The following is a 27,437-nucleotide window of genomic DNA, read 5'->3' as shown; positions in this document are numbered from 1 at the left end:
GGCACTGCAGTTCGCAGGCCATTGCTGAGGGCGCGCCTTGCTGCAGCATCGGCCATCTCATTACCGTTGAGCCCACAGTGTCCCGGGATCCATTGGAACACTACGCGGTGGTGTTTTTCTTGAGCGTATGAAAGCAGCTCGGTGATCTGCAGGGCCAGAACCTGATATGCGGTGTGGCGCAGGAAGCATCCCAAAATTTGCAGCGCGGGTTTTGAGTCCGTGAAAATGCACCATTCTTGAGGTCTTTCCCCGCAGATGTGGCGAATCGCTTCCCGAATAGCCACAAGCTCTGCAGCGGTTGATGTTGAATTATGGTCGAGTATGAAACCTCGAGTCATCTGTTGGGCTGGTATCACCACAGCTGCTGTCGATGCCTTAGGTGACACGGAGCCGTCTGTGTACACATGAACATATGTCTGGTATTCTGACCAGATGTACGCGAGAGCAAGTTGTTGTAGTCCACTGACGGGAACCAATGATTTCTTTAGTATGCCGGGGACATGTACGCACACGGAAGGTTGAACCATCACCCATGGTGGTTTGACGGGGTGATATGGAAGGGCATAGCCTGTTGTTATGTGGGGTAGATGGCAGCGGAGTGCACTTGTGAAACTGCTTTCCGGACGCTCATGTAGAACCGACGTCAATGGATGGCAATGGTGTCGTGTCAGTAAGCGTAAATACACACGAAGTGGTTCGTGGGACAGGTATATCGGTAATGGGCATACGTGGGCTTCCTCAATTGTGCCTTTGTTGGAGGCACGCCGTGGCAACCCGAGGCATATTTTGAGTGCCTGCGCTTGGACGCTCTCTAATGTCCGTAAGCAGGAAATGCTCAAGTTTGAGAGTATCGGAAGGCTGTATCGAATGTAGCCCACGAAAAGAGACTGATAAAGTCTTAGTAATGAGCCTTCCGTGGGGCCCCATTTCATGCCTGTTGCGAAGCGAAGAACATGGCAAAACAGATTAAGTTTTTGCTTCAACATGTTAACATGCCTCGTCCATGACAAATCGCGGTCAATGATAATGCCCAAGAATCTGTGGTGGGAGACATACGGCAATATGACACCGTTAATGGAGATCGGGTAGCGGCAGACGGATTTGCGCGTGAATGCAACCACAGCACATTTTTCGGCAGCTAAGCACAAACCCTGACGCCGTATGTATCGTGAAGTAGATGACACAGCCCGTTGTAATTTCGCACGTAGTTGTGGGCGTGTTGTACCAGAAGCCCAGATGCAGATGTCATCTGCATATGCACTGATGTGGATGTGAGGTGGAAGCTCACCCACCAGGCCAATCAGTGCCACATTAAATAATGTTGGGCTGAGAACCCCTCCCTGAGGAACTCCGCGGCATACCTGATGACGGTTAGTGTCTCCGTCAGGCGTGGACATGTAAACGAAACGGCCGCTGAGGTAGCTCACAATCCACAGGTAGAGCCGGCCGCCAATACCCAAGTCATCTAGGGCATCGAGAATGGCTTCATGAAGGATGTTGTCGTAGGCCCCTTTGATATCTAAGAAAACAGCGGCGACGAGTCGGCGTTGACGTTTTTCATGTTCTACTGTCGTAACGAGGTCAATGACGCTGTCAATTGAAGAACGACCCCGCCGAAAACCGGTCATCATGTTCGGATAAAGATCATTTCTTTCCAGAAACCATTCGAGCCTCGCCAGGACCATTCGTTCCATAACTTTGCCAACACAGCTGGCTAATGCAACTGGGCGGTATGAGGTAAGCTCATAAGGAGTCTTTCCAGGCTTCAAGAGAGCAACCAGGCGGCTGATCTTCCACTGCTGCGGAACAATACCGGAGACCCATGTGTCGTTGTAATAATTGAGCAGTGCAGTGCGACCAGCCCTGCCAAGGTGAGACAGAGACGAGTACGAGATCCCGTCAGGGCCAGGAGCAGATGAATGCCGACACGACGCAAGAGCAGCCTCTAATTCGGGCATCGTAAAGAGCAAGTCGTAGTGGTCACTTGAGGAAGGTGGCGCGAAAACTTCGGATTGGATAGAGGCTGGTTGAGTTGTGCCCACAATCATTTTGCAGAAGTCGTCCGCTACCTCTACATCATTGCGGCGTTGGTAAAGGGCCAGAGCACTGAAAGGGTACCTGTCCTGTGGGGGGAAACGTAGGCTCCTGACTACATGCCAAATACGTGACAGCGGCTTGCGAGGATCCAGTGATGAGCAGAACTTTCTCCAGCGCTTCCTTCCTAATTTCTCGAGATGGCGCTTTATGTGTCGTTGAGCTCGGCGACAAAGGGCGAGATCGTACGTGGATTTCGTCCTTCTATATTTCCTTTCAGCGCGCCGTCGGACTGCGCGCAACCTCTCGTATTCCACGTCGATAGGAGACCCCGATGAAGGTGCACATATGGTCCGCGTGGCCTCACCGAGGGCGGAGGTGATCAAGTCTTCTATTTGCGTTGGTGACTCGAGATTCGCACAGGAATTCTCCACGAATGTCTTAAAAGTGGGCCAGTCCGTGCACCGCACATGAGACGAAGTGGTAGGTGCGAACCACTTGACGCAGATATACGTTGGTATGTGATCACTGCCATGTGTTTCCACATCACTGAACCACCTAATAGAAGACTGCAGTCGTGAGGAAACAAACGTCAGGTCCAAGCAGCTACTATAGGACGCGCCACGCAGAAACGTAGGAGAGCCATCATTAATATTGACGAAATCCTGTGAGTGCATAAAGTCGGACAAGGCTTTGCCACGGTTATTCAAGAAACAGGAAAATTTCAAAGGAAGTAGGAGGGTTGAGGGGGAGGTGACTAAGAACCTGTGCTTTCATTTCGGGCGTCTTGCATGCTTCTCATTCGCGCATACATTTCTAGTCTTTTTCTTTTTTTTCCCTCCACGCTGCAGGAAGTAAAACAAGAGCGTCGCTATAAACAAAAGAAACGAGAAGAACCTAGAATGCGCAATGCAGACGAGCCCCAATCATAACAGGATCCGAGAGAGGCAGCTTCCTTGTTAGAAAAACAAAGTAAGTACATCTATACGGACACATAATGCCCCCCCCCCCTCTTCTTACACAAAAAATAACAAATAAATAAAAATTGGGTCGGCGCTTGCGGACGCCAGCGAGCTCACAGGAGACTGGAATGCAAAGCACGCGATCGTACCGTGAGTCCGCACCACGTCGACCCAATCTGAGCTGTCAATAAAACGAGACCGCCGGAGCAGCCGCTGTTTTTTTTTTTTTGTCTCTCTGTTTCCTGCTCTGCTTTCCGTTTACTTTTATCGCTTTTCTTTTTCCTTGCGCTCACTGAGGCGTTTGCTCGCGACCGTTATAAAGGAGGCCGACAGCGGCGGCTCTGTTCCAATAACAAGCGCAAGAACAGAACCGAGGAAGGAAAAGTGGCGGCCAAGACGACAAGCGAAATACCAAGGGCCAACACGAAATAGTGTCGATGTTCCGTTTCAAGAAAAAGATACAATAAGAAAAGGCTGGCAACGTCGTCCGTGCGAGTGGCTCTGCTATACACAGAGACGGAGACGACCTGTCTCTGTACTGACACGTGCGCGTGAGGCATAGTTAAAATCATTGCATCGAGATGTCCACAGCGCCACCCCGTAGAAATGCCTTTTAAAAATAGAGCTGTGAGGTTTAACGTCCCAGAAACCGCCCAAGTTATGATTGACGCCGTAGTGGACAGCTCCGAATTAATTTTGACCATCTGCAGGTTCTTTGGCGTGCACCCAATGCACGGTGCGCGAGTGTTGTTGCATTCCGCCCCCATCAGACCACGGTCGGGATCGAACTCACAACCTCGCGCACAGCAGCCACTGAAGCCACAACGGCGGGTAGAGATGACTTCAAGTAAAACTCGCGAGGAAGAAATTAGACAAAAAAGTTGACAGACACTTTAGCATAGGCTAAACAGGATGAAGGCGAAAGCCTTGCGCGCTCACGACATTCATTAAATTACTTGACATTTTCATTAGAATGTGTTCTACTCCCTCTTACTTGTTTTTTCCCATCAAAGGTCGCGGATTGCAGTGCCTTAATTAACTCTATCTCAATTAACTTCGCCTGAAATAAACCAAATGTCAAGGGTTCTACTCCCGCCAATGGTCGTAGGTACGATCATCAATGGGGGCCACATAAATTTTAGTGCTATTGAATTTTGGTCCCACCAAAGGCCGAGGGTTCGACTCCCACCAAAGGTCCTGGGTTAGAGTGCCTTAATTAAATTTACCTTAATTAACAACAAAGGTCGGGAGTTCGACTCCCACCCATGGTCGTGGGCGGCACCATCAATTTTGGCGCCATGACGCCAAACAACGGGTTTTTCAACCCGTCAGGCCCTTTTAAGGCTTTCGCCTTAAAAAAGAGAGGTCAGACGAGGAGAATCAGCGACAGAACATTGCGCAGACCTGCATGATCAAAAAGCTTGCGCGATTAGGCATATCAATCGAAAGTGGAGCATAAAGGTTCAATCCTGGTATGTCGTCACGGTACGTATTGTCGGATACATGCACAGACACGGAAGACTCAGCTAAGATACACGCATGTGCGACGCCCGCCTACCGAAACGCATAGTTATATTCTTTCAGCAACCCTTTTTATCGTTCAAGCGCGCACACACGTTAGGACAATGAGAATTTACTTCCGCGCGCCTTACACACAGGAAATTGCATCAATCTTCAAATGTTTCCTCATTACCGCAACCTAAAAGACACAGCTGACAAATGCCTATATAGACTGCATTTTAAAAAAAAGTAAATGAAACACCTCCTCGGTGAAACTGCTGCTCCAATTCCGCTTGTGCGGATCACAACAGGGCAGATCCTGTTTCCATAACTGATTTTATGGACGATACGTTCAATTTCAATTAAATACGGATTAACATTTTTAAGAGCACTTTGCTTTTGCATTTTGGCGACACGTTCGGCGCTCCGCCATCATCTCACAGCAACGCCTTGTTTGCTTCATTCATCTGTGAAGCGCACATCATGCGTGCTTGTTTTCTTCTTCTGACATTGTGGTACAACATGACTTTCACAACAATGTCAAATCGTTTGCCCTTCATTCACTATGCACGAATTTGGTGCACAGCGACAGCTCCTACTGAGGTACTGGCCTCATTTCTAATGTTTCAATACCTGTGTTCTTTCTAAAGGCAAGTTTTCTTCCCCATCATGCTGCGAAAGACGAACGCCTCAGAGTGATAGTCGGCTGTCGTTTAGTCAATAGGCGGCAATGGGAAATCATTTTTTTTTTTTCGGAAGCGTCCTTTTGCCACACACGTGACTTGTTGGGGTATTTCGGTTTCAGGTCAATGGCACGCGAATCTCATACGGCTCCACACTTATCTTCATTACCCAGTCGTTTCCAGCTCTTCGGTACAGATATGTTCAGAAGCAGTTGTAGAGGCATAGCGCGCACCTGATGACACTCGTACAGACACTCAAAGAGGCGTATTCATGTTGCTAGCGCGTACTTAACATTCCCAAAGAAAGAAACAGGAAGATTGGACGACTGCTGGGCATCAACCGAGATTATTCCACAAGTTACGCACAAATATTAAAAAAAAAACGGCAGAACCACATGATGACTGTCGATGGCAATGCGTTTAGCGTTGAATCAATATAGCGACACAACGTAATGCCACCGTCGAAACAAGTTACGCATGAGGTGTGTAGTGCAACGGGACTCCTCTTTCGTGCTTCCCCAGGAACACTTGGCGTCATCTAGCGGTGACACCACGAAGCCTGCGTGTGGCCTCCGAAATGCATGGTGCGCCGGCGCGTGCGAACGCCGAGAAACGCGTGATGTGGCAAGCGAGTTCCTCTCACGCTTCTTTGTGAACACGCTGCGCAATCTAGTGACGCTGGTGAGAGGCCCACGCCTTACCTCCGAGACGAGAAACGTGATGCGCCATTCCCTACGAACGTTGAAAATTGTTCCCTCGCTTGTCGCACACACAGTGGCACATACTTCGTGAGCCAAGTTGGCGAGAGTTTCATTGAAGAGCGGCACATAGCCAGTGCATTCATGGCGCAACAGAATGCGCGAAAGACCTTTGAAAAGCGGCATATCCCCAGCGCATTTTGTTAGGAATGGCCTGCCAAGGTGGCAACGTGTAAGTTATTTCAGCCCGCTGCATGTGTTTCGATCCACCCGCGGTGGGGGCGCCCTTCAGAGAACCAGCGAGGACAGCGCTAACCAACCATGAACTTCCTTTGGAGAACTTGACTACGGCGGCGTTCATCCACCAAGCGCCTCGTTCGGAGAACAGGAGAAAGGCAGCTCTGCAATTTAGAGGTGCCGGCTGAGGTCGGGCGTGACCACCTGGCTACGGGGACGCAGGACAATGGACACCACGGCGACTGCGCTGCAAAGGTCGTCTGCCCGCGGAGGGGGCACTGAAACCTGCGTGTGCGTGTGTGTGTTTGTAAAACGTCCCGCAGAGAGGTAAAACGTCCCGCAGAGAGGCGGCTTGTTTACGCTGACGTCTAACGTTTTGCCTCACCTAGGGATCTAGGGAACACGAAGTGGATATAACGAGCTGTTGTCGGCGGCTAGAGGGTGCTCGTCGTCGTGCTCTGTGCTCGTCAATGTACTTGTGAGCTGTGTGCTCGTTTGCTGTATGCTTCGTCTTGCTGGCTCCATTTGGGAGTCACGCTAGACTGTGTAAATGTATCCCATGTTCAAATGTAAATAATGTAAATAAACCCTGCTCGCCTACTCCTGTCGCCCCAAGTTCCTCCGATCGTCCTAGAAGCCCGACTCCAAATCTTACAATTTGTGGCGCAGCCTGATAACGCGTCTGGTTGTTGTCTTTGCGGAACCCTTGTGACGTAGGTTGGATTCCGCTCAGCATTGGACAAATTTAAGAAATATTTTTCGTCATTGACGAGCGGCACATACATAGCTGCCCGAGTTGGCGCCAAAGACGTTCATTGAACAGCTGTACCTACCCAGTGCCGCATCTCCAGTGGCCCAGTCGGTGCGAAAGAGGTTCGTTGAAGAGCGGTACGTAATGTATACATTGGCACATACTCCGTGACCCAAGTTGGTCCGATTTATTTCGAAGCCTCTTACCTCAACACCGCAGCCCCATGCGCTGCCTCTTCGACCACGAACTACCCAGTGACCCAGGAAGGCGAGAAAACGGTTAGACACAAATATACATATATGGAAACAAACATATATACGTAATAGCTAGCCCCTGGAATGTCTGTGAAGTACTCTAACGTAATTAAAATATAAGCAAGACTCACCACTGCAGGTGTGCTAAGCTTTCGTTAAGCTACTCAAGCTCCTTTTAATGCGGCAGCATTCTTAGGGTGCTTCCGCAGTTCCCGATGTCTATCTATGTGGTTATCAATGTATCTAACCATTTTCCCGTCTACCTGCGTCACTGGTAATTCATGGTATAGAATGACTAGCGCATCGGGCTGCTATGCTGAGGAAACAGGATTCGAAACCAACTATCGGACGGACTTAGCTCACTGAGTATGTGGCAATGTTTTGTTACGTTTCGCCTCCGACGTGCGGTATAGCCGGCGCGGATGCAACGGACGCCGTGGCTTCGTTCCCAGCGGCGGACATTTTGGCCAGTTCAGCGCTGTCCCAACGCCTCCTGCTAAGCGCGTCCAGGCATGTTTCAATGCCACGTGTGTGTGTGTGTGTGTGTGTGTGTGTGTGTGTGTGTGTGTGTGTGTGTGTGTGTGTGTGTGTGTGTGTGCGTGCGTGCGTGCGTGCGTGCGTTGGTGCCCACGCTTGTCAAAGCGCGGCAGCCGGGGAGAGGAGCTCCCCAACTGTAAAGCGAGGAGGTCTGACCGGCCGGCGCCGGCCCGGTGGAAACGTCACTTCTTGTCACAACGTGTCCGTGCGCCGCCGTCACGTGCGCCTCTTCCCAGCCGTTCCTTCTTGCCCTCGACTCCGAGAGTATAAAAGCAGCTGCCCCCGGACGCCAAGAGAGAAGCTTCGATTTATTCAGTCGAGTAACGTGGTCTCCCGTTTCTCCACTTCGGTCGACCTGACCGGCCGCTCTTTTGCGATGCTAGAATAAACAAGTTGTTCTGTTAGCAGTCGACTCATCCTTTGCCAGGACCTTCGGATGCTTCCAGCTGTGCCCCAGGCCGCCAGGCCAACGCTACCCCTAGGGCTTGCGACCCATTAGCAACAGTGTACATATGTGCCACTCTTCAGCGAACCTTTCTCACGCCGACATGGGTCACTGTAGATGCCGGACTGGGTAGGTGACGATGTTCGAAGAAACTCTTTGACACCGACTTGAAGTATTGGATATGTGCCACTCAGTCTGTGGTGGTCTTCAATGAGCCTATTTGAAGCAACTTGGGTCACTGGGTACGTGCCAGTACCCAGTGACCAGTGTAGACACGCTTCCAGTGTGTGCCGCTCTTCAATAAGCGTCTTTGATACCAACTTGGGTAAATAGTTATGTGCCACTGGTAATATGCCGCTTTGCAATGACGAAAAAGATCCCTTGAATTTATTCAATGCTGAGCGGAATCGAAATCAAGTTACAAGGACTCTTAAAGGACAGCAACCCGACGCATTAGAAAGCTGCGCCACAAATGCACTGGATAAGTGTTGCTTTCAATGAGTGCCATTCACGCCAATGCTTTAGCGAGCTGCGCTATAAATGCACTGTTGATGTGCTGCTCTTCAATGAACCACTCGCCAACTTGGCTCACCAAGTATGAGCCACTGAATGTGTGGCAAGCGAGGGAATAATTCTCAAGGTTCGCAGGCAACGGCGCGCCACGCTTCTCGTCTCGGGTGCCACGCACGAACTTCTCGGCAGTGCTAATGGATGGCGCAGCGTGTCCAGAAAGAAGCCCAAGAGAGGAGCCCGGTTAGCGCATGACGCGTTTCTCAGCGTTTGCATGCACAGCCGCGCCATCCATTTCGGAGGCCACGCACAGGCTTCGTGGCGGCATTGCTAGATGGCGCCACCGCCGAAACAGGAATCCCGCTGCAGTATGCGCCTCATACATAACTCTTCAAGAGTGACAATACGCTGCGTCGCTATATTGATTCAGTGCAATCGCATTACTGTCGACAGTCATCAGGAGATGGGTTCCGCTGCTTTTGTGATAGTAATATATAGGCGGGACGTTCACACATGTCTTGGTTATTGCTAATAGCTATGGTCTCAGCAATTCATCTGGTAGCCTGGTCTTTACTCTTTCGTAGAAAACGTGCAGCATCGAATGCCAGAGTACAGAGGAACCTGCGACGATAGTTGGCAAATGTACCCTCGCTACCAGTGCATCTCATCTACTGCTGCACGGTGCCCTCGCAATCTGTCATTAAGACATCACTTAGTTTGGCCAATATAGCATCTCTCGCAGGAAAGCCGTGTCCTGTGCACGACGCCAGTCGTGCAAGGAACAAACCGACTCGCGTGCTTCTTTTTGCAAGCGCTGTTGCACTTGCTTCCGTTGAGCACCGGGTAAATGCGCGCCAACCTTTATAAGGCTCAAAATACAACTTTGCAAACAAGAATACGCGGTCCAGCAACCAACTAGCCCGACTCACCGCATTGACCACTGAAACCGGCGAACACAAGCGCTGAAACACGAACACAAGGCCCATAGAATTTCTCACACTATTACCTACAGGGAAATCTGGCGTCACCGTCTATGGTAGTTTCCTATGCGGATGCTGTGCCGTCATGGTAATGACGGTATATTGCTATGCAAGACGTGTGTTGAGTAGTGTTGAGCGAGGCTCTGCCTGAAACGTGGATATGGCTGCACTGATAATGTGTTTCTAAAATTAAGTCTTCATAAAAGGTTTTTGTTTATCCCTATTATATCTTTCAATAAAGTTTACTCATCTATAGTGAACAATGAAGCGAAGAAGAACAAGAACAGACGACAAGCTGCCGCAAAACGAGCGTGGACCTTGTCGTCTGTCTTCCAAGGTTAGCGGCGCACCGGCACGTTTTTACGTTTCCCGTATGTGTTCGTCCAAACACGAGTTCTCTTGATTAAACAAATGTTTTTTTGTGTGTGTAATAATTTTATTGTGCGGTGCACGGACGTCACAGACGCTGAGGCTGTTGCCATCGCTCTGGCGATCTCCGAGGCCGAGTGTCGCACCATGCTCAGAGACTCGAGGAACGCCGCGCGCAACTTTGCCAAGGGGCGAGTATGCGCGCCGGCGGCCGGCATCATGGGCAAGCTCCAACTCCAAGACCGCGGCAGCACCATCAGTATCAAGTGGTTCCCGGCGCACGCCGACGAGTGTACATCCTCGCCGAACCACAACGATAGAGCCCATTTGGCGGCGCGAGCGCTTACGCTACGTACCCCCAAGAGTAACCGTTCCGTGTGGTGGTTCGAAACCAAGGACCGAGTGACCAGTTATGGCGAAGTTACCCAGTGTTGCCGCTTACCTCAACGGACAATGCCGCCTCCCCACCCGGCACTCAGTCGGGAGGAGGCTGTAATTCTAAGGCATATACAGACCGCGTCACTCCTCACCCCCGCAATGCTGCACGTGTTTCACCCAGAACTCTGAGTGGTGTGTGCGGTGCTTGTGCAGTGGGTCCGGCGGATCAATGGCACATCATGTGGGACTGTGCCAGGTTCGCGACCGAAGCTACCTCCAGGACATACCCGCTCGAACTTCAAAGTGCAGAGCAGTCTGCAGACAAAGACGCTCAACTATGGGCCTTCCAGCAGGCCCGGGGTGCGCTCGAAAAGCACAAGCCTCACGACCCACCACAAACGGGCCGAACTGGGGTAGTGCAGAATAGGGCATAACCCCACCCCGGGTCAACGCTTGGCCAACGTCACGACGTGTTAAACAGTCAGTTGCGGGCATTTTAATAAAGTTATCCATATCCTTGCGTGATCAAAGCTAAAACTCTATTTTCCGTCGTGTTTCAATAGAAAATGAAGCAGTGTGACAGACGGAATTCGTGCTAGCCAGGCGCGCCTTCAAGGTGTCCTGGCTTTCCGAGAACGACGCCAATCCGAAGCCACTATATCCCGGCACTCCCATGCATACAACAGCGTCGCAGCACCAGTTTTCCCTCTAGGTAATATTGCGAGAAACTCTATGACAAGGACCCTTTCCGCCATTTAGCTGTGTATGCGTTTTAAGGTAGCCTGTACGTAAAAGACGGCATTGTAGCAATAAACCTTTAGCTGCACTTCAGCACTTGCGCCTGTCTCTTTCAGTGTTGTACACTAGTGATCTTATAGGTCCGTTCGCTCTACAACCATAATGGCCAACCAACTATAGCTCAACAATATCGCCTCAGCAAGTTCACAAGCTGCTTGCTCCGTAAAAATCACACAGTGTTAAAATATTTGGGGGGAGAAAAACTGGAGAAGTATGGCAATTTTTTGTAACACATCGTTTGTGTTGTCTTCTGTTTTCTGGTAACTTGTTTTTCTGTATTTCCAACAAAATAACGTTTATTGCTTTTTTTCACAATTATACAGAAAAAAAAAACTTTTTTAGGTAGTTGTAATTTTTGCTGACAAGACATCTGGCGCCGATGCCCCCGGAACTACGTGAAACGTCCAAATACCCATTCTGTAGTAGGATACAACTAAAAAAAGAACAAGTTTGCAACCAAAGCACACGGAGCGCACGGGGTTGTGTTACTCCGCCAGCCAATCACAGAAGCAAACAAAAACGTCGTCATGAGACCTTTTCAAAATGGCGTCATACTTGATTCCTCAGGAGCGTCTGCTGTTCTTTCAGAGTATTTCCATCGGCGGAAGCGATGAGGTGTGCAACAGATATGGACAAAGTGTATGGAGTATGAGCATTTCACTCTTCACAAGTCCGCGATGCGGTTCATTTCACTGCTGAACCCATTTTACTCGTGAATCTTCACTGCCAACTGAAGTGAAACTTGACAATAAATAGTTGCAGTGAAGCAAGCGTTTTATATGAGTTCAATGAAGAATTAGGCTTTCACCGTTCCACTGTGATAGACGGGTGAAAACGTATAAAATTACGCGTTTATAATATTATTTTTGTGCTCACCGGCTTATTTGGGTAACACGGAAAGTTTAAGGAACGAACTATTTGCAGCAGGCACGTACCCAGGGGGGGGCCCGGGGGGGCCCGGGCCCCCCCCGAAATCAAGTGGCATACCCCCCCCCCCCTCCCCACCCACGCCACCACTCCTCACACATTCTTAAATTCCTGTTTTTCCCTAACTGTATAGCACCTTTCGTGCAAAATTGGCAACTGGAAACAAAAATCGCAAGGAGTTGAGAAATTAAGCGATCTACTAAGGGAGAGCCAAGGCAACAACCAAGCTGCAAGCAAAAGCGAATAATAAAAAGTTAGCCGTTGTTTATGAGAATATTTATGGATCAACATCTTTTTATTTAAAAAGGAAGTAGAGAAAAGGCCGCCGGAAGTGGAGAACGATTACTTGTTTTGAATGACGCTTCTACAGCTATCGGTCGAACCGCCTCACGTAGCCACTTCTGTGCTGTGCTTATGCGGGTTTTTTTCTAACCTTTCGCAGTGAGCGCAGTACGTCTAGAATGGCAGAGTCCTGCGCTCTACGCGGTTATATGAGACTGGCGGCCGCACAGCGTTACGCAATTCGCAGAACTGTCAAAACTGATCAACAAGGCAAAAATAACTGATATTTGAAACTATAACATGAGAAAGACTGAAGAAGCCGTAAAAAATGAACGCAGCTTCAAATCAGTAAAAAAGAAACCTGGAATAGGACAAACCATGATGTATGCACTAAAAGATAAGAAGGATAATATCATCAGAAATCTCGAAGATATAGTAAAAGCAGCGGAAAAATTCTAAGCTGACCTGTATACAGTACCCAGAGGAGTCACGATAGTTCACTTAGAAACAGTAATGAACAGGATACAGAAACTCTCCTATAACTAGCGATGAGGTCAGAAGGGCCCTGCAAGACATGAAACGATGAAGAGCGGCAGGATAAGGTGGAATAACAGTCGATTTAATCAAAGATGGAGGAGACATAATGCTTGGAAAACTGGCGGCTCTTTATACGAAGTGTCTATCGACTGCAAGGGTCCCAGAAAACTGGAAGAATGCAGACATTATACTAATCCACAAAAAAAGGAGACGCTAAAGAATTGAACAATTATGGGACCATTACCTTGCTCCCAGTATTATATAAAATATTTACCAAAGTAATCTCCAATAGAATAAGGTTAACACTGGATTTTGTCAACGAAGGGAACAGGCTAGGTTCAGGAAGAGATACATTACAATGGATCACATCCATGTCATCAACCAGGTTATCGCAAAATCTGCAGAGTACAAAAGCCTCTCTATGTGGCTTATATAGATTACGAAAAGGCATTTGATTCAGTAGAGATACCAGCAATCTTAGAGGCACTACGTAATCGAGGAGTACAGAACGCTTATGTAAAAAGCTTGGAAAATATTATTACATGCGTGAGGTATCTGTTTGTTTGAACGAGGCGCGTAGGCGCCATCACTCCAGAAAAGAGAAGGAAGAACGAGCTGGGCTCGCGCTGTGAACCTAACCGGTCAGCGCTATTCTTTATCTAGAATCCCGTGTTCCGCCACTTTCGTGCAGGTTCCGGCTTTTCACGGTGCAGACGTTCTTAAGGATTTACGAATCACCACTGCGTCATTCCCAAATAATCTTTATTTCACAACCTGCGTTGTTTTTCGGTGTCATCTGGCCGCGACTACATAACCCGCAAATTATATTCGTGCAAAAATTACTTGACTCTTTGGGCGTGCGCATATGCGATGTTCTTCCTATTACCGACAGAGCTGTTGCCACGGATATTCAATTTGATGACATCTTTCCTAATAATGCAAAATTACTGCCACACGGTATTCTATACGGTATATTACAAGATCACCTGAAAAACCTTCAAACAAACGTTGTAATTGCTACAGATGCTTCAAAATGTGAAGAAAAGTCAGGTGTAGGAATATTTTCCCCGATTCTCGATTGGACATTTTCTCTTCGGCTGCCAGATTTCATGCCGATTTTTTTAGCCGAATTCATGGCCGTGGTGCTGGCATTACGCAAATTAGGACCATCAATTACGTCAGCCGTGATAGTTACTGATTCTTTATCATTGTGCTCATCCCTTACTGCTTCTAGTGATTCTCGCGTGATGAGGACATTTCAATCATTTGTACCTGGTTACTTGAGAAGCGTGCGTTTGATTTGGGTGCCCGGCTATAAAGGACTAATCATTAATGAAATTGCAGACTCTCTAGCCAAGGCATCGAAAAGTGGCCCGATTCTTCCTTGCTGCCCTTTGACTGCTTATGTAACTGCAGCTAGATTTCGCAGGAGTATCATTATACAGTCAATATCAGGCTCCGCAATTACTAACTCTGTGGATTACGGACATCTCCTGCACCCTTGGAACAGAAATTTTTGCCGAACACGGAAAATTGAAGTGTCCATCACGAAGCTGCGCTGCCGTATACCTGCATTGAACTTCTACCTGCACAGGTCTGGTCTGGTCCCCTCCCCATTATGCTCATTCCAGGCACGTACCCAGGATTTTTTTTCGGGGGGGGCCCACCACCTCCATCATCATCATCATCATCATCGTCGTCGTCATCATCATCATCGTCATCACCACCACAATCATCATCATCATCATCCTATTTTATGTCCACTGCAGGACGAAGGCCTCTCCCTGCGATCTCCAATTACCCCTGTCCTGCGCCAACCGATTCCAACTAGCGCCCGCGAATTTCCTAATTTCCTCGCTCCACCTAGTGTTTTGTCGTCCTCGATTGTGTTTCCCTTCTCTTGGTACCCATTCTGTAACCCTAATGGTCCAATGGTTATCTAACCGGAGCATTAAATAACCTGCCCAGCTACATTTTTTCCTCTTGATGTCAATTAGAATATCGTCTATAGCCGTTCAATCTCTGATCCAAACCACTCTCTTTCTCTCTTAACGTTATGCCTAGCAATCTTCGTTCGATCGCTCTTTGCGTGGTCCTTAACTTGTTCTCAAGTCTCTGCCCCATATGCACTGGCAAAATGCACTGGGAAATGCACTGGCAAATGCATTGGCACTGGACATATTGCACTGGCAAAATGCACTGATTGCACACCTTACTTTTCAATAATAATGGTAAGCTTCCAGTCAGGAGCTGGAAATGTCTGCCGTATGTGATCCAACCTATTTTATTCTTTTGTGAATTTCCTTCTCATGATCAGGGTTCCCTCTGATTAATTGACCTAGGTAAACGTACTCCTTCACAGTCTCTAGTGGCCGACTGGCCATCCTGATCTCTTGTTCCTTTGCCCGGCTATTTATCATTATCTTCATCTTCTGCATAATAATATTCAACCCCACTCTTACACTCTCTCTGTTAAGGTCACCAATCATTTGTTGTAACTCGTCTGCATTGTTGTTGAATAGAACAATGTCATCAGCAAACCGAAGGTTGCTCAGATATTTGCCGTCGATCTTTACTCCTAAGCCTTCCCAGTTTAATAGCTTGAATTCTTCTAAGCACGCAGAAAATAGCTTTGGAGAAATGTCTCCCTGTCTGACCCCTTTCTCTATAGGTATCTCACTGCTTTTCTTGTGTAGAATAAGGTAGCTGTAGAACCTCGTAGATATTCTAACGCGAAAGACGAGTCATTAAGACGAGAAACTATTTACAGATTATACCGACAACAACGGTTGCAGCTGTTGTTGTTGTTGTTGTCCTGAGTGGCCGTGGCACATACCCACAGTGGGGGATTGGCCAAGAATCGGGCGGTTTAATTAGGTGCCTAAAATAATAATGATAACAAGGGAGTTAACAATTTGGGCGTGTGAGTTTAAAAGTAAACGTTTTGTGCTTGGAGAAAAAAGGAAATAATCATATGAAAACCTGGTATAAGATAATAATAATAATAACAATAATAATTAATAAAAGATAAGAAATAAAAGAAAGCTATGGTTGGGAAGGAGAACGATCAATCTAACAGGGAAATCGATTAGTTTCGATGAGGTAATTTTGGATCGCCAAGCAAACATTTCTGTGGCTGAACCCAAGAATGGAGGCTCCAAAAGATAGGATCACAGGCACTGATAAAGTCAGACCAATAGAGCGAAGCGGGATTTCGAGTAGTCGTTTTCTTATAATAGAAAAACGTCTGCAAGACAACAAGAAATGATCGATTGTCTCCGCTTCGCCACAGAATGAGCATAATGGGGAGGGGACCAGACCAGACCTGTGGAGGTAGAAGTTCAATGCAGGTATACGGCAGCGCAGCTTCGTGATGGACACTTCAATTTTCCGTGTTCGGCAAAAATTTCTGTTCCAAGGGTGCAGGAGATGTCCGTAATCCACAGAGTTAGTAATTGCGGAGCCTGATATTGACTGTATAATGATACTCCTGCGAAATCTAGCTGCAGTTACATAAGCAGTCAAAGGGCAGCAAGGAAGAATCGGGCCACTTATCGATGCCTTGGCTAGAGAGTCTGCAATTTCATTAATGATTAGTCCTTTATAGCCGGGCACCCAAATCAAACGCACGCTTCTCAAGTAACCAGGTACAAATGATTGAAATGTCCTCATCACGCGAGAATCACTAGAAGCAGTAAGGGATGAGCACAATGATAAAGAATCAGTAACTATCACGGCTGACGTAATTGATGGTCCTAATTTGCGTAATGCCAGCACCACGGCCATGAATTCGGCTAAAAAAATCGGCATGAAATCTGGCAGCCGAAGAGAAAATGTCCAATCGAGAATCGGGGAAAATATTCCTACACCTGACTTTTCTTCACATTTTGAAGCATCTGTAGCAATTACAACGTTTGTTTGAAGGTTTTTCAGGTGATCTTGTAATATACCGTATAGAATACCGTGTGGCAGTAATTTTGCATTATTAGGAAAGATGTCATCAAATTGAATATCCGTGGCAACAGCTCTGTCGGTAATAGGAAGAACATCGCATATGCGCACGCCCAAAGAGTCAAGTAATTTTTGCACGAATATAATTTGCGGGTTATGTAGTCGCGGCCAGATGACACCGAAAAACAACGCAGGTTGTGAAATAAAGATTATTTGGGAATGACGCAGTGGTGATTCGTAAATCCTTAAGAACGTCTGCACCGTGAAAAGCCGGAACCTGCACGAAAGTGGCGGAACACGGGATTCTAGATAAAGAATAGCGCTGACCGGTTAGGTTCACAGCGCGAGCCCAGCTCGTTCTTCCTTCTCTTTTCTGGAGTGATGGCGCCTACGCGCCTCGTTCAAACAAACAGATACCTCACGCATGTAATAATATTTTCCAAGCTTTTTACATAAGCGTTCTGTACTCCTCGATTACGTAGTGCCTCTAAGATTGCTGGTATCTCTACTGAATCAAATGCCTTTTCGTAATCTATATAAGCCACATAGAGAGGCTTTTGTACTCTGCAGATTTTGCGATAACCTGGTTGATGACATGGATGTGATCCATTGTAATGTATCTCTTCCTGAACCTAGCCTGTTCCCTTCGTTGACAAAATCCAGTGTTAACCTTATTCTATTGGAGATTACTTTGGTAAATATTTTATATAATACTGGGAGCAAGGTAATGGTCCCATAATTGTTCAATTCTTTAGCGTCTCCTTTTTTTGTGGATTAGTATAATGTCTGCATTCTTCCAGTTTTCTGGGACCCTTGCAGTCGATAGACACTTCGTATAAAGAGCCGCCAGTTTTCCAAGCATTATGTCTCCTCCATCTTTGATTAAATCGACTGTTATTCCACCTTATCCTGCCGCTCTTCATCGTTTCATGTCTTGCAGGGCCCTTCTGACCTCATCGCTAGTTATAGGAGAGTTTCTGTATCCTGTTCATTACTGTTTCTAAGTGAACTATCGTGACTCCTCTGGGTACTGTATACAGGTCAGCTTAGAATTTTTCCGCTGCTTTTACTATATCTTCGAGATTTCTGATGATATTATCCTTCTTATCTTTTAGTGCATACATCATGGTTTGTCCTATTCCAGGTTTCTTTTTTACTGATTTGAAGCTGCGTTCATTTTTTACGGCTTCTTCAGTCTTTCTCATGTTATAGTTTCAAATATCAGTTATTTTTGCCTTGTTGATCAGTTTTGACAGTTCTGCGAATTGCGTAACGCTGTGCGGCCGCCAGTCTCATATAACCGCGTAGAGCGCAGGACTCTGCCATTCTAGACGTACTGCGCTCACTGCGAAAGGTTAGAAAAAAACCCGCATAAGCACAGCACAGAAGTGGCTACGTGAGGCGGTTCGACCGATAGCTGTAGAAGCGTCATTCAAAACAAGTAATCGTTCTCCACTTCCGGCGGCCTTTTCTCTACTTCCTTTTTAAATAAAAAGATGTTGATCCATAAATATTCTCATAAACAACGGCTAACTTTTTATTATTCGCTTTTGCTTGCAGCTTGGTTGTTGCCTTGGCTCTCCCTTAGTAGATCGCTTAATTTCTCAACTCCTTGCGATTTTTGTTTCCAGTTGCCAATTTTGCACGAAAGGTGCTATACAGTTAGGGAAAAACAGGAATTTAAGAATGTGTGAGGAGTGGTGGCGTGGGTGGGGAGGGGGGGGGGGGGTATGCCACTTGATTTCGGGGGGGGCCCGGGCCCCCCCGGGCCCCCCCCTGGGTACGTGCCTGGCTCATTCTGTGGCGAAGCGGAGACAATCGATCATTTCTTGTTGTCTTGCAGACGTTTTTCTATTATAAGAAAACGACTACTCGAAATCCCGCTTCGCTCTATTGGTCTGACTTTATCAGTGCCTGTGATCCTATCTTTTGGAGCCTCCATTCTTGGGTTCAGCCACAGAAATGTTTGCTTGGCGATCCAAAATTACCTCATCGAAACTAATCGATTTCCCTGTTAGATTGATCGTTCTCCTTCCCAACCATAGCTTTCTTTTATTTCTTATCTTTTATTAATTATTATTGTTATTATTATTATTATCTTATACCAGGTTTTCATATGATTATTTCCTTTTTTCTCCAAGCACAAAACGTTTACTTTTAAACTCACACGCCCAAATTGTTAACTCCCTTGTTATCATTATTATTTTAGGCACCTAATTAAACCGCCCGATTCTTGGCCAATCCCCCACTGTGGGTATGTGCCACGGCCACTCAGGACAACAACAACAACAACAGCTGCAACCGTTGTTGTCGGTATAATCTGTAAATAGTTTCTCGTCTTAATGACTCGTCTTTCGCGTTAGAATATCTACGAGGTTCTACAGCTACCTTATTCTACACAAGAAAAGCAGTGAGATACCTATAGAGAAAGGGGTCAGACAGGGAGACATTTCTCCAAAGCTATTTTCTGCGTGCTTAGAAGAATTCAAGCTATTAAACTGGGAAGGCTTAGGAGTAAAGATCGACGGCAAATATCTGAGCAACCTTCGGTTTGCTGATGACATTGTTCTATTCAACAACAATGCAGACGAGTTACAACAAATGATTGGTGACCTTAACAGAGAGAGTGTAAGAGTGGGGTTGAATATTATTATGCAGAAGATGAAGATAATGATAAATAGCCGGGCAAAGGAACAAGAGATCAGGATGGCCAGTCGGCCACTAGAGACTGTGAAGGAGTACGTTTACCTAGGTCAATTAATCAGAGGGAACCCTGATCATGAGAAGGAAATTCACAAAAGAATAAAATAGGTTGGATCACATACGGCAGACATTTCCAGCTCCTGACTGGAAGCTTACCATTATTATTGAAAAGTAAGGTGTGCAATCAGTGCATTTTGCCAGTGCAATATGTCCAGTGCCAATGCATTTGCCAGTGCATTTCCCAGTGCATTTTGCCAGTGCATATGGGGCAGAGACTTGAGAACAAGTTAAGGACCACGCAAAGAGCGATCGAACGAAGATTGCTAGGCATAACGTTAAGAGAGAAAGAGAGTGGTTTGGATCAGAGATCGAACGGCTATAGACGATATTCTAATTGACATCAAGAGGAAAAAATGTAGCTGGGCAGGTTATTTAATGCTCCGGTTAGATAACCATTGGACCATTAGGGTTACAGAATGGGTACCAAGAGAAGGGAAACACAATCGAGGACGACAAAACACTAGGTGGAGCGAGGAAATTAGGAAATTCGCGGGCGCTAGTTGGAATCGGTTGGCGCAGGACAGGGGTAATTGGAGATCGCAGGGAGAGGCCTTCGTCCTGCAGTGGACATAAAACAGGATGATGATGATGATGATTGTGGTGGTGATGACGATGATGATGATGACGACGACGACGATGATGATGATGATGATGATGGAGGTGGTGGGCCCCCCCCGAAAAAAAATCCTGGGTACGTGCCTGATTTGCAGCCTCTCGGAGAAACAGTGGCTGGCGGTTATGAGGGCGTGGGCAGGGCTTCACTGCAGACTTGAGTTGTATCCGACTATACGAGTTTACATACATAGCCATACTCTGAGCTGCATCACTCGCCCCGACTGCAGCTGTTATGTAATTCGGAAATTAAGCCCTGATGGCTCGTGCATACGAGACGTATCTGCCTACACTTGCGCGGCTGGTGAAGCTGTACACAAATGTTGAGAATAGCGGAAGAGACGAACAAGTCTCATTTCGTTCGCAGTATTGATCGTGATATTTTTTTTGCTTTGCTGTATGGGGACCAACTCTGTTAAAATCAAGAAAATTGTTTTAGACCATAAACAGAAAAACGACGTTTTTTTTCAAATTACATAATCTATTTCTTCCATTGAAAGAAATGTTCTGAAGTGAAAATAGAAAATGTTCAATTTTTTTCTTTGTTTATTCCCTTTTTTTTTTTACAGTGCAGGCATTCCCGTTGAATCTTGACATAACGCGACGGTTTGTCTATGGTGCTTTGAGGGTAACTTAGACAGCAACGCCAAAAGTTGCATGTGTGTGTGTGTGTATATATATATATATATATATATATATATATATATATATATATATATATATATATATATATATAGAGAGAGAGAGAGAGAGAGAGAGAGAAGAAGAGGAACGCTCGACTTATTTCGCGAGGTAGAAAGCAATTCCACTGCCTTCTCAAATGTTGCTATGTAAGTCCATTGACCGCAGATTAATGTCCATTGACTTGCGATTAATTGCGCTGAAAAGGCGTATAACATGTTCGTTGATCACATCACTGAAATATATAAACGGCACTTGCCGCTTAAGCAACTGAAACTTGGTAGGAAAAGACGCAAGCCTTGGATCCCGCCAGAGCTCCTTAAAAAGATCAACGAGAAGAATACTATGTACCATCAGTCTATAAAAACTAAAAATCCCCCAAAACTCAAGGCGTTTAAGATGTACCGAAATCAGCTAAATATAGAATTAAAGCTAAGCAGACAAAACTATTTTCATGCGGAACTTGACGCCTGCTCTCGTAAGCCTTATCTTTTGTGAAAAAAGTTGAACACTGGTTTGAATCGCAGTAACTCGTCCCCAAAAACAGATAAACTTAAAATCGGTGACGTCAAGATATGCGGTGGCGCCCTGGCGAATATATTTATAAACTATTTTGCGCAGTGTGGCGATTATTTTCCAGTGCCGGAATTTTCAAGATTCATGCCCCCTAGTAACCAATCTACTTTCTTTCTTGAGGCCGTTAGCGAAGAACAAGTTCTGTCTGTTTTTATGTCTCTTCAAAACAGCTCTAGTTGTGACGCTGAAGGTATGCAAATTCGACCTCTTAAACATATTATGGATCTTATGCCTCCGATTCTTGCCCATATATTTAACCTTTGTTTCTCAAGTGCCGTTTTCCCACAAAGAATGCAGGTGGCTAAGGTTACAGTATTGTTCAAGAAAGGTGATCGAAATGACATCAAGAATTATCGCGTTTGCCAATATTTTCAAAGAGTTTAGAAACGATTATTCACGAGCGCCTTTCAATTTTTTTTTCAGAAATATGACCTTCTATCCACAGCTCAGTTTGGGTTCAGATAGCATAGGTCTACGGGACTAGCCTTGATAGAACAAAAAGAATTTATTTTATCACAGTTTTCAAGTAAGCTGGCTGTACTGGGCCTGTACATTGACTTCACGAAAGCATTTGACTGCATTATTCATCCCATTTTACTCAAAAAACTTGAATTGTATGGAGTGTGTGGCCATTCCTGGAATCTCATAAAATCTTACCTTGGCTATCGGCGGCAGTATGTTCAAACAGGTGAGCACTGTTCCGACCAAAAATCGATTGCAAGAGGAGTGCCTCAAGGCAGCATTCTTGGATCTTTTCTTTTTAATATCTATATAAATGATCTTGTAAATACATGCGCTGAAGCCAAATATATATTGTACGCCGACATTGCCAGCATATTTTTTTTCCGCTACAGCTGTGAGCAAATCAGCTACATAGCAAACTCCGCTATTGTAAAACTTCGGGAATGGTCTGTAGCAAATCAATTAGGGGTTAACACCAACAAAACTAAGGCTGTGCTATTTAGACCAAAATCAAAACGGGTAAATATGAACATAGATCTTATTTACGGTACCAGAAAATGAGAAATAATAAGTAGTATTAAAATTTTTGGGGTCACGTTTTCGCAAAATATGCTATAGGATATTCATGTAGATCCTGTTTGCACTAAACTGCCAACTGTCGTTGGTATTTTATCCAGATGTAGGTCGATATTACCATTCAGCGTAAAAAAGCTGATATATAATTCACTTTTTTACTCTCGCCTCTCTTACGGCTTTTTAGTATGGTGAACTACCACAGTAATTAACTTAACAAAAGTGTACATCCTACAAAAAAGATAATTAGGCTTCTTTTTGATGTCCCCTACAATGCTCATACACATACTCTGTTCATTAAAGCAGATATAATGATATGTCTATAGACGAATTGTTGCCTTTAGGCGCGAATTAAAAGAAAATCGAAAATTTTTTGCAACCTAGCCAAGCAGGAAATAAAGCCCACATCATATACTATATGTCAGTCTGAATACAGGAAGGTGGTGCTAACTATTCTATGGGTACACTAGCGTACATTTTGCCTAACCTTCTTAATAATCTGAATAAATGTGGAATTGATTTAGGTCATACTACAGTTCGCGAACTGCGCCACGTGATATGTTATGTCTTTGAACAATTTTAATATTGATTTCCTAGTAATGTATTAAATCGAATCAATTTTGCGTTTGTCTTTTGTTAGATTCCTGTATGTGTCATGTATGCTCCTGTCCTGTAGAAGGGACTGTGGGCTCTAGTCAAGCTGTTCAGCAGCTTTTACCCACGGCCCCTCCATCGTTTTGATGGAAATAAAGCTTATTATTATTATTATTATTATTATTATTATTATTATTATTATTATTATTATTATTATTATTATTATTATTATTATTATTATTATTATTATTATTATTATTATTCACTCTTCGGTATGGGATTACTGTTTTTGCTTTCTGCCCCACCCGATGGCAAAACCGTGTCGATCCTTTGTTGAAAAACATATGAAAAAACACAGCCTACAACACTCCATCAATCACAAATGGTAACATCTTCTCAGCGCTTGGCCTTCCATGCTTCTGGACTCTGTTCACGCAAACTGTGGTGCTAAGGCGTTTTTGGTTCAGTGATTTTAAAGTATGTCACACAGCCCCCCGAAGCCTTCGTAGTACTGCTCGCTTTATAGTTCCGCAATTCTCAACAAGATATGGTGAAGCTAGGCGCTGTGTTTATGCGCCGAAAATTCTGAACGATTTGCCAAATGAGGCATTCTCCATTACATCAAAAAAGGCACTGAAAAACATGATTTATTTGCTGTAATATGGTTGCTTCAACATTTTGAACAAATGCTGTTGATCATTTCTAAAAAATGTACATCTTGGTGTCGATTATTCATTCTTGCGATATGTATTGATTATTGTTAGTGTTAAGCTTCCTAACTGTTAATCCTGCTGCATTATCTTGTTATATGTCTATGGTAAAGTAAATATTGCACGCTCGTCCGCTGATTTTGCCGGGCCAAGTACCTCAAGCCACTTGTGGCTTTGACAGGCCCGTTTCTTGTATTCTGTATTCCTTTGTGCAAAAAAGTTTATTATTATTATTATTATTATTATTATTATTATTATTATTATTATTATTATTATTATTATTATAACCACACTTTGTGTAGATAGCCAACAACCGGGCTACACATTTCTTTGATGCTAGTGTAACAAATTGGCAATACTCCCCGAGAGAGAGAGAGAAAGAGAGAGAATTTGGCAGAGACACTTAAGACATAATTTGGGAACTTAAACGGCGCTAGGGACGAGACATCGAAGTAGAAGAAGGCAGGACGAACGAAGCAACAGGAACAGGACGAACGCAATCTGCGTTCGTCCTGTCTTCTTCTACTCCGGTGTGTCATCCTAGCACCGCCTAAGTTCCCAAATTATGTCTTACCAACTAGCCTCCCAACACACTCTCCTCGAGTTCACTTAAGAAGGCTTACACGTGAAAATGCGAACGCGTTATACCGTTTATAGACCTTGGAACGCCTTAAATGCGCCCATTTCATGCACTCGTGAGTTAGCGCCACCTTCTCCCCGTTGGCTGCGCCGACACGTGCCCAATGACGCACGCACTAGGCACGCATTTAGTCAGCCAAAACCGTGGAGCCGCCGTGGCGACGGGGAAGCGTGCTCGTCTCGCACCCCGGAGGCGTAGATTTTATTTTCACCCCGACCGAAATGTACCAAATTTTCCTCTCGAAGCCATTAATGTACTTAGTTTACCTAATTTTACGTCATTCCGAGCATTTTTGACGTGTTCTTACTCTTTGCGCCTTCGGCCATTTTGGTACCACATTTCGGTCACACCGACTACGAGGGATGTTTGCGTGATGTAGCATATAATGCTTTCACATTAGAAGAGCGTTTCTCGAAATATCGTCCCGTCATCGACAAGCACTCGACGTGCAATATTTCCCGGCGTGTTTCATAAGAGTATGCTTGATTTTTCGGCATATCTAGCTATAAGAGCTCAAATTCGACATACCATGTACATTACCTATTCTCAAACACAGCAGGATGTCACCGTGCCTCGATCATCTTTTGCCTGGTGCGACATTGAACCTAAACCTATAAAGCTTATTTCCCCAGGAATGTTGCCATCTCATATATTTCTCAAGATTAAGCGCCATCGTCTAAAAAAAAAAAAACGAAAGGACGACTTTCACTGCTTTGTGAATAAAGAAATTTCGCGGTTGCATAAGTGAAACATTGGGCAACGTTCGGAACGGGTTAGGCATTGCACTCCTACGGGAGAGCGAAACTTTTCAGGACGTTATATAAACATGGAATATGTAACTAGCTGAAACTGTGGGCTGCGAGAATGCTGAGTCGTTTCATAATGTATTCCGATTGATCGACAAGAGCTCCGTCAAGACGAACGCACTTGTAAGCTTTTACCACAACCACGCGGACATATTTTATTCTTGCGCACCACGCGTTGCCACACAGAAGTGGAGCGAGAGAGAGAGGGGGGGGGGGGGGGACGTGCAAAGAACTATAAAACACCTAAGACTGTCTTTTGTGGCAACCCTGTTCATTTTTAAAGTTCATTTTGCTCTTACATCAGCATGGCTTGCACAATGCGGCGCCCCCACTATTGTCGGGATCGGCCACTCTACGGGTCCGATGACAAGTATTGAATAGAATAGGAAGACGAAAATTTCCTTACAAAACACGGCTCCTATAGGTCGCCGAGAGGAGCCGGTTTCATAAGATGTTTTTTACAGCGAAGTTATATATGGCTAGCTTCCAGCCGGATCGACGTCCGTAGAACAAAAACCGTGGGCCGATCCCGAAGATGGTAAAATACCGGGCCGACCCACGGCGGAGGTAAAGCAGGCTTCAAGCACTCCGCCGACTGGCAAAAGTAAGTTTAATATCTTGTGTCCAAATACAACCCGTGTCAGATTTTGGGCTAATAAGAACCGGTACTACACTTCGACCCGCGTCGGGCATGTCTACGTCCGCACCGCCCTCTCTTTGTCGGCGTTCCAAGCACTCGCGTATCTCCTTTCCTTTCCTTCCGCTCTACCGGAGTGGCGGTCCCGTGGAAACGTCACGCGTGTCTAGTTTGCTCCGGTTCCTCGGGGCGGCGGTCCCGTCGTCGACGCGAACGCACATGAAAATCACGGTAAAGGAGTCCGTACCTTGTGTTCAAAATTCTGCGTCGCCTCTTTGTCGTATTCTAAACAGAAGCTTATTCGCTTTTCATCCACCTTCACAAAGCGGGATGCCTCATGATTTTTTTTTTCGCCGTTTGGCTACCGTTTGAGGGTGTTGCAATTGACCACAGCCCGCGCGCGCCCTTATTCGGTCGCGAATTGAAGTCACGTACAAACATCGACGCGCGCCCAGACCAAAATGCAATGATAAAGAGACAAATAAACAGCGTGTTGAAAGTTTAGCCAGTTAACCACTCGCATTTTTTTTTTTGCCAGTGTCCGAGAAAACAAAGAGAAACGTTTTCACGTCCACCTGGGGCAATCGCCCATTTCTGAATTCAGTATATAACGCGAACCATAACGAACAAACAAACAAACAACGGCACATTGAGGCGAACAGATAACAGGCGCGATAAACAAAGCTCGAGATGGATTGCGCAAACTGTGACGGGTCATCTGCAGACGAACTTTTTTTTTTTTGACACGAGGAGTTGCGCAATGTGTGCGGCGGAATAAAGAGAAACTGAGCCACTCGGTTTCTGCCGCTATATAGAATTCGCCGACGGGGTCCACCCTCAGCGTGAGTGCGAAATACCGGCGCACGTGTGCACTTGAGGCGCCGCGCACGTACAGCGCAGGTCGTGAATTCCGCCACGAAGGCCTTTGTACATACGGCCGTAAAGCGCGCGCGCAACCGAACGCCAACCAGCCTTCACCGAACTTCACTTGCGAGAGGCAATACTCAATTTAGTACCTCTAGGCACCCAAGCCTGTTACACTTGCATTGTCGACGTGAAAATGCGAATGATCGAGCAGAAAATAATTATAGGGAGCGCTGTTACCATACAAAGAATGAAAAAGACAAAAAAAAAAGAAAAAGGAGCTGTCCCGCAACCGCTGAACAAGAGATGAACAAATAAAGAGATGTATAGGCAGCGTGAAAAAGAGAATAGGCCCCAAGAAATGTCCTTGAATGTCCGGAAAAGTTTCTCGCAGTGTTTTATTTTAGTATTTTACTTCTACGTAAGCCTACGCGGATTCAAAAGTTTCGCTTTTTATAGTGTTACGGTTCACTTTGTGCGGCAATGAATGGAACAGTTTCCAAACGCCTGCGACACGACGTGCACAATCGTCACGCTCGTCAACATGAAAAGACTTGTCCGCTCCTTTGTCTTATATTTAACCTTTCTACGCCAAAGAGCAGTTCCTCTCCGTGTTCCTCTGTGTGGGTTCACCCGACGTGTCCGCACAAGGCCCTCTACAAGGGAGCAACAGAGAATGAGGTTGC

General features: G+C 45.8%; 1 protein-coding gene, 1 long non-coding RNA gene and 1 pseudogene across 3 annotated transcripts in view; all 3 read right to left on the bottom strand.

Annotated features, from left to right (window-relative positions):
• The window catches only part of LOC139052213 (rap guanine nucleotide exchange factor 2-like), a 784,545-nt gene that overhangs the window by 625,451 nt on the left and 131,657 nt on the right, over positions 1-27,437 (bottom strand). The gene's annotated exons all lie outside the window — the stretch shown is intronic.
• Positions 1-27,437, bottom strand: part of LOC139052225 (uncharacterized) — a 47,916-nt gene that overhangs the window by 16,387 nt on the left and 4,092 nt on the right. The window lies entirely within an intron of this gene.
• LOC139052253 (U2 spliceosomal RNA) lies at positions 25,764-25,943 on the bottom strand (annotated as a pseudogene).

The sequence above is a fragment of the Dermacentor albipictus genome, unplaced genomic scaffold (genome assembly GCF_038994185.2).
Source record: "Dermacentor albipictus isolate Rhodes 1998 colony unplaced genomic scaffold, USDA_Dalb.pri_finalv2 scaffold_20, whole genome shotgun sequence".
NCBI classification, from domain to species: Eukaryota; Metazoa; Arthropoda; class Arachnida; order Ixodida; family Ixodidae; genus Dermacentor; species Dermacentor albipictus.
This window is presented reverse-complemented; position numbering and strand designations above follow the sequence as displayed.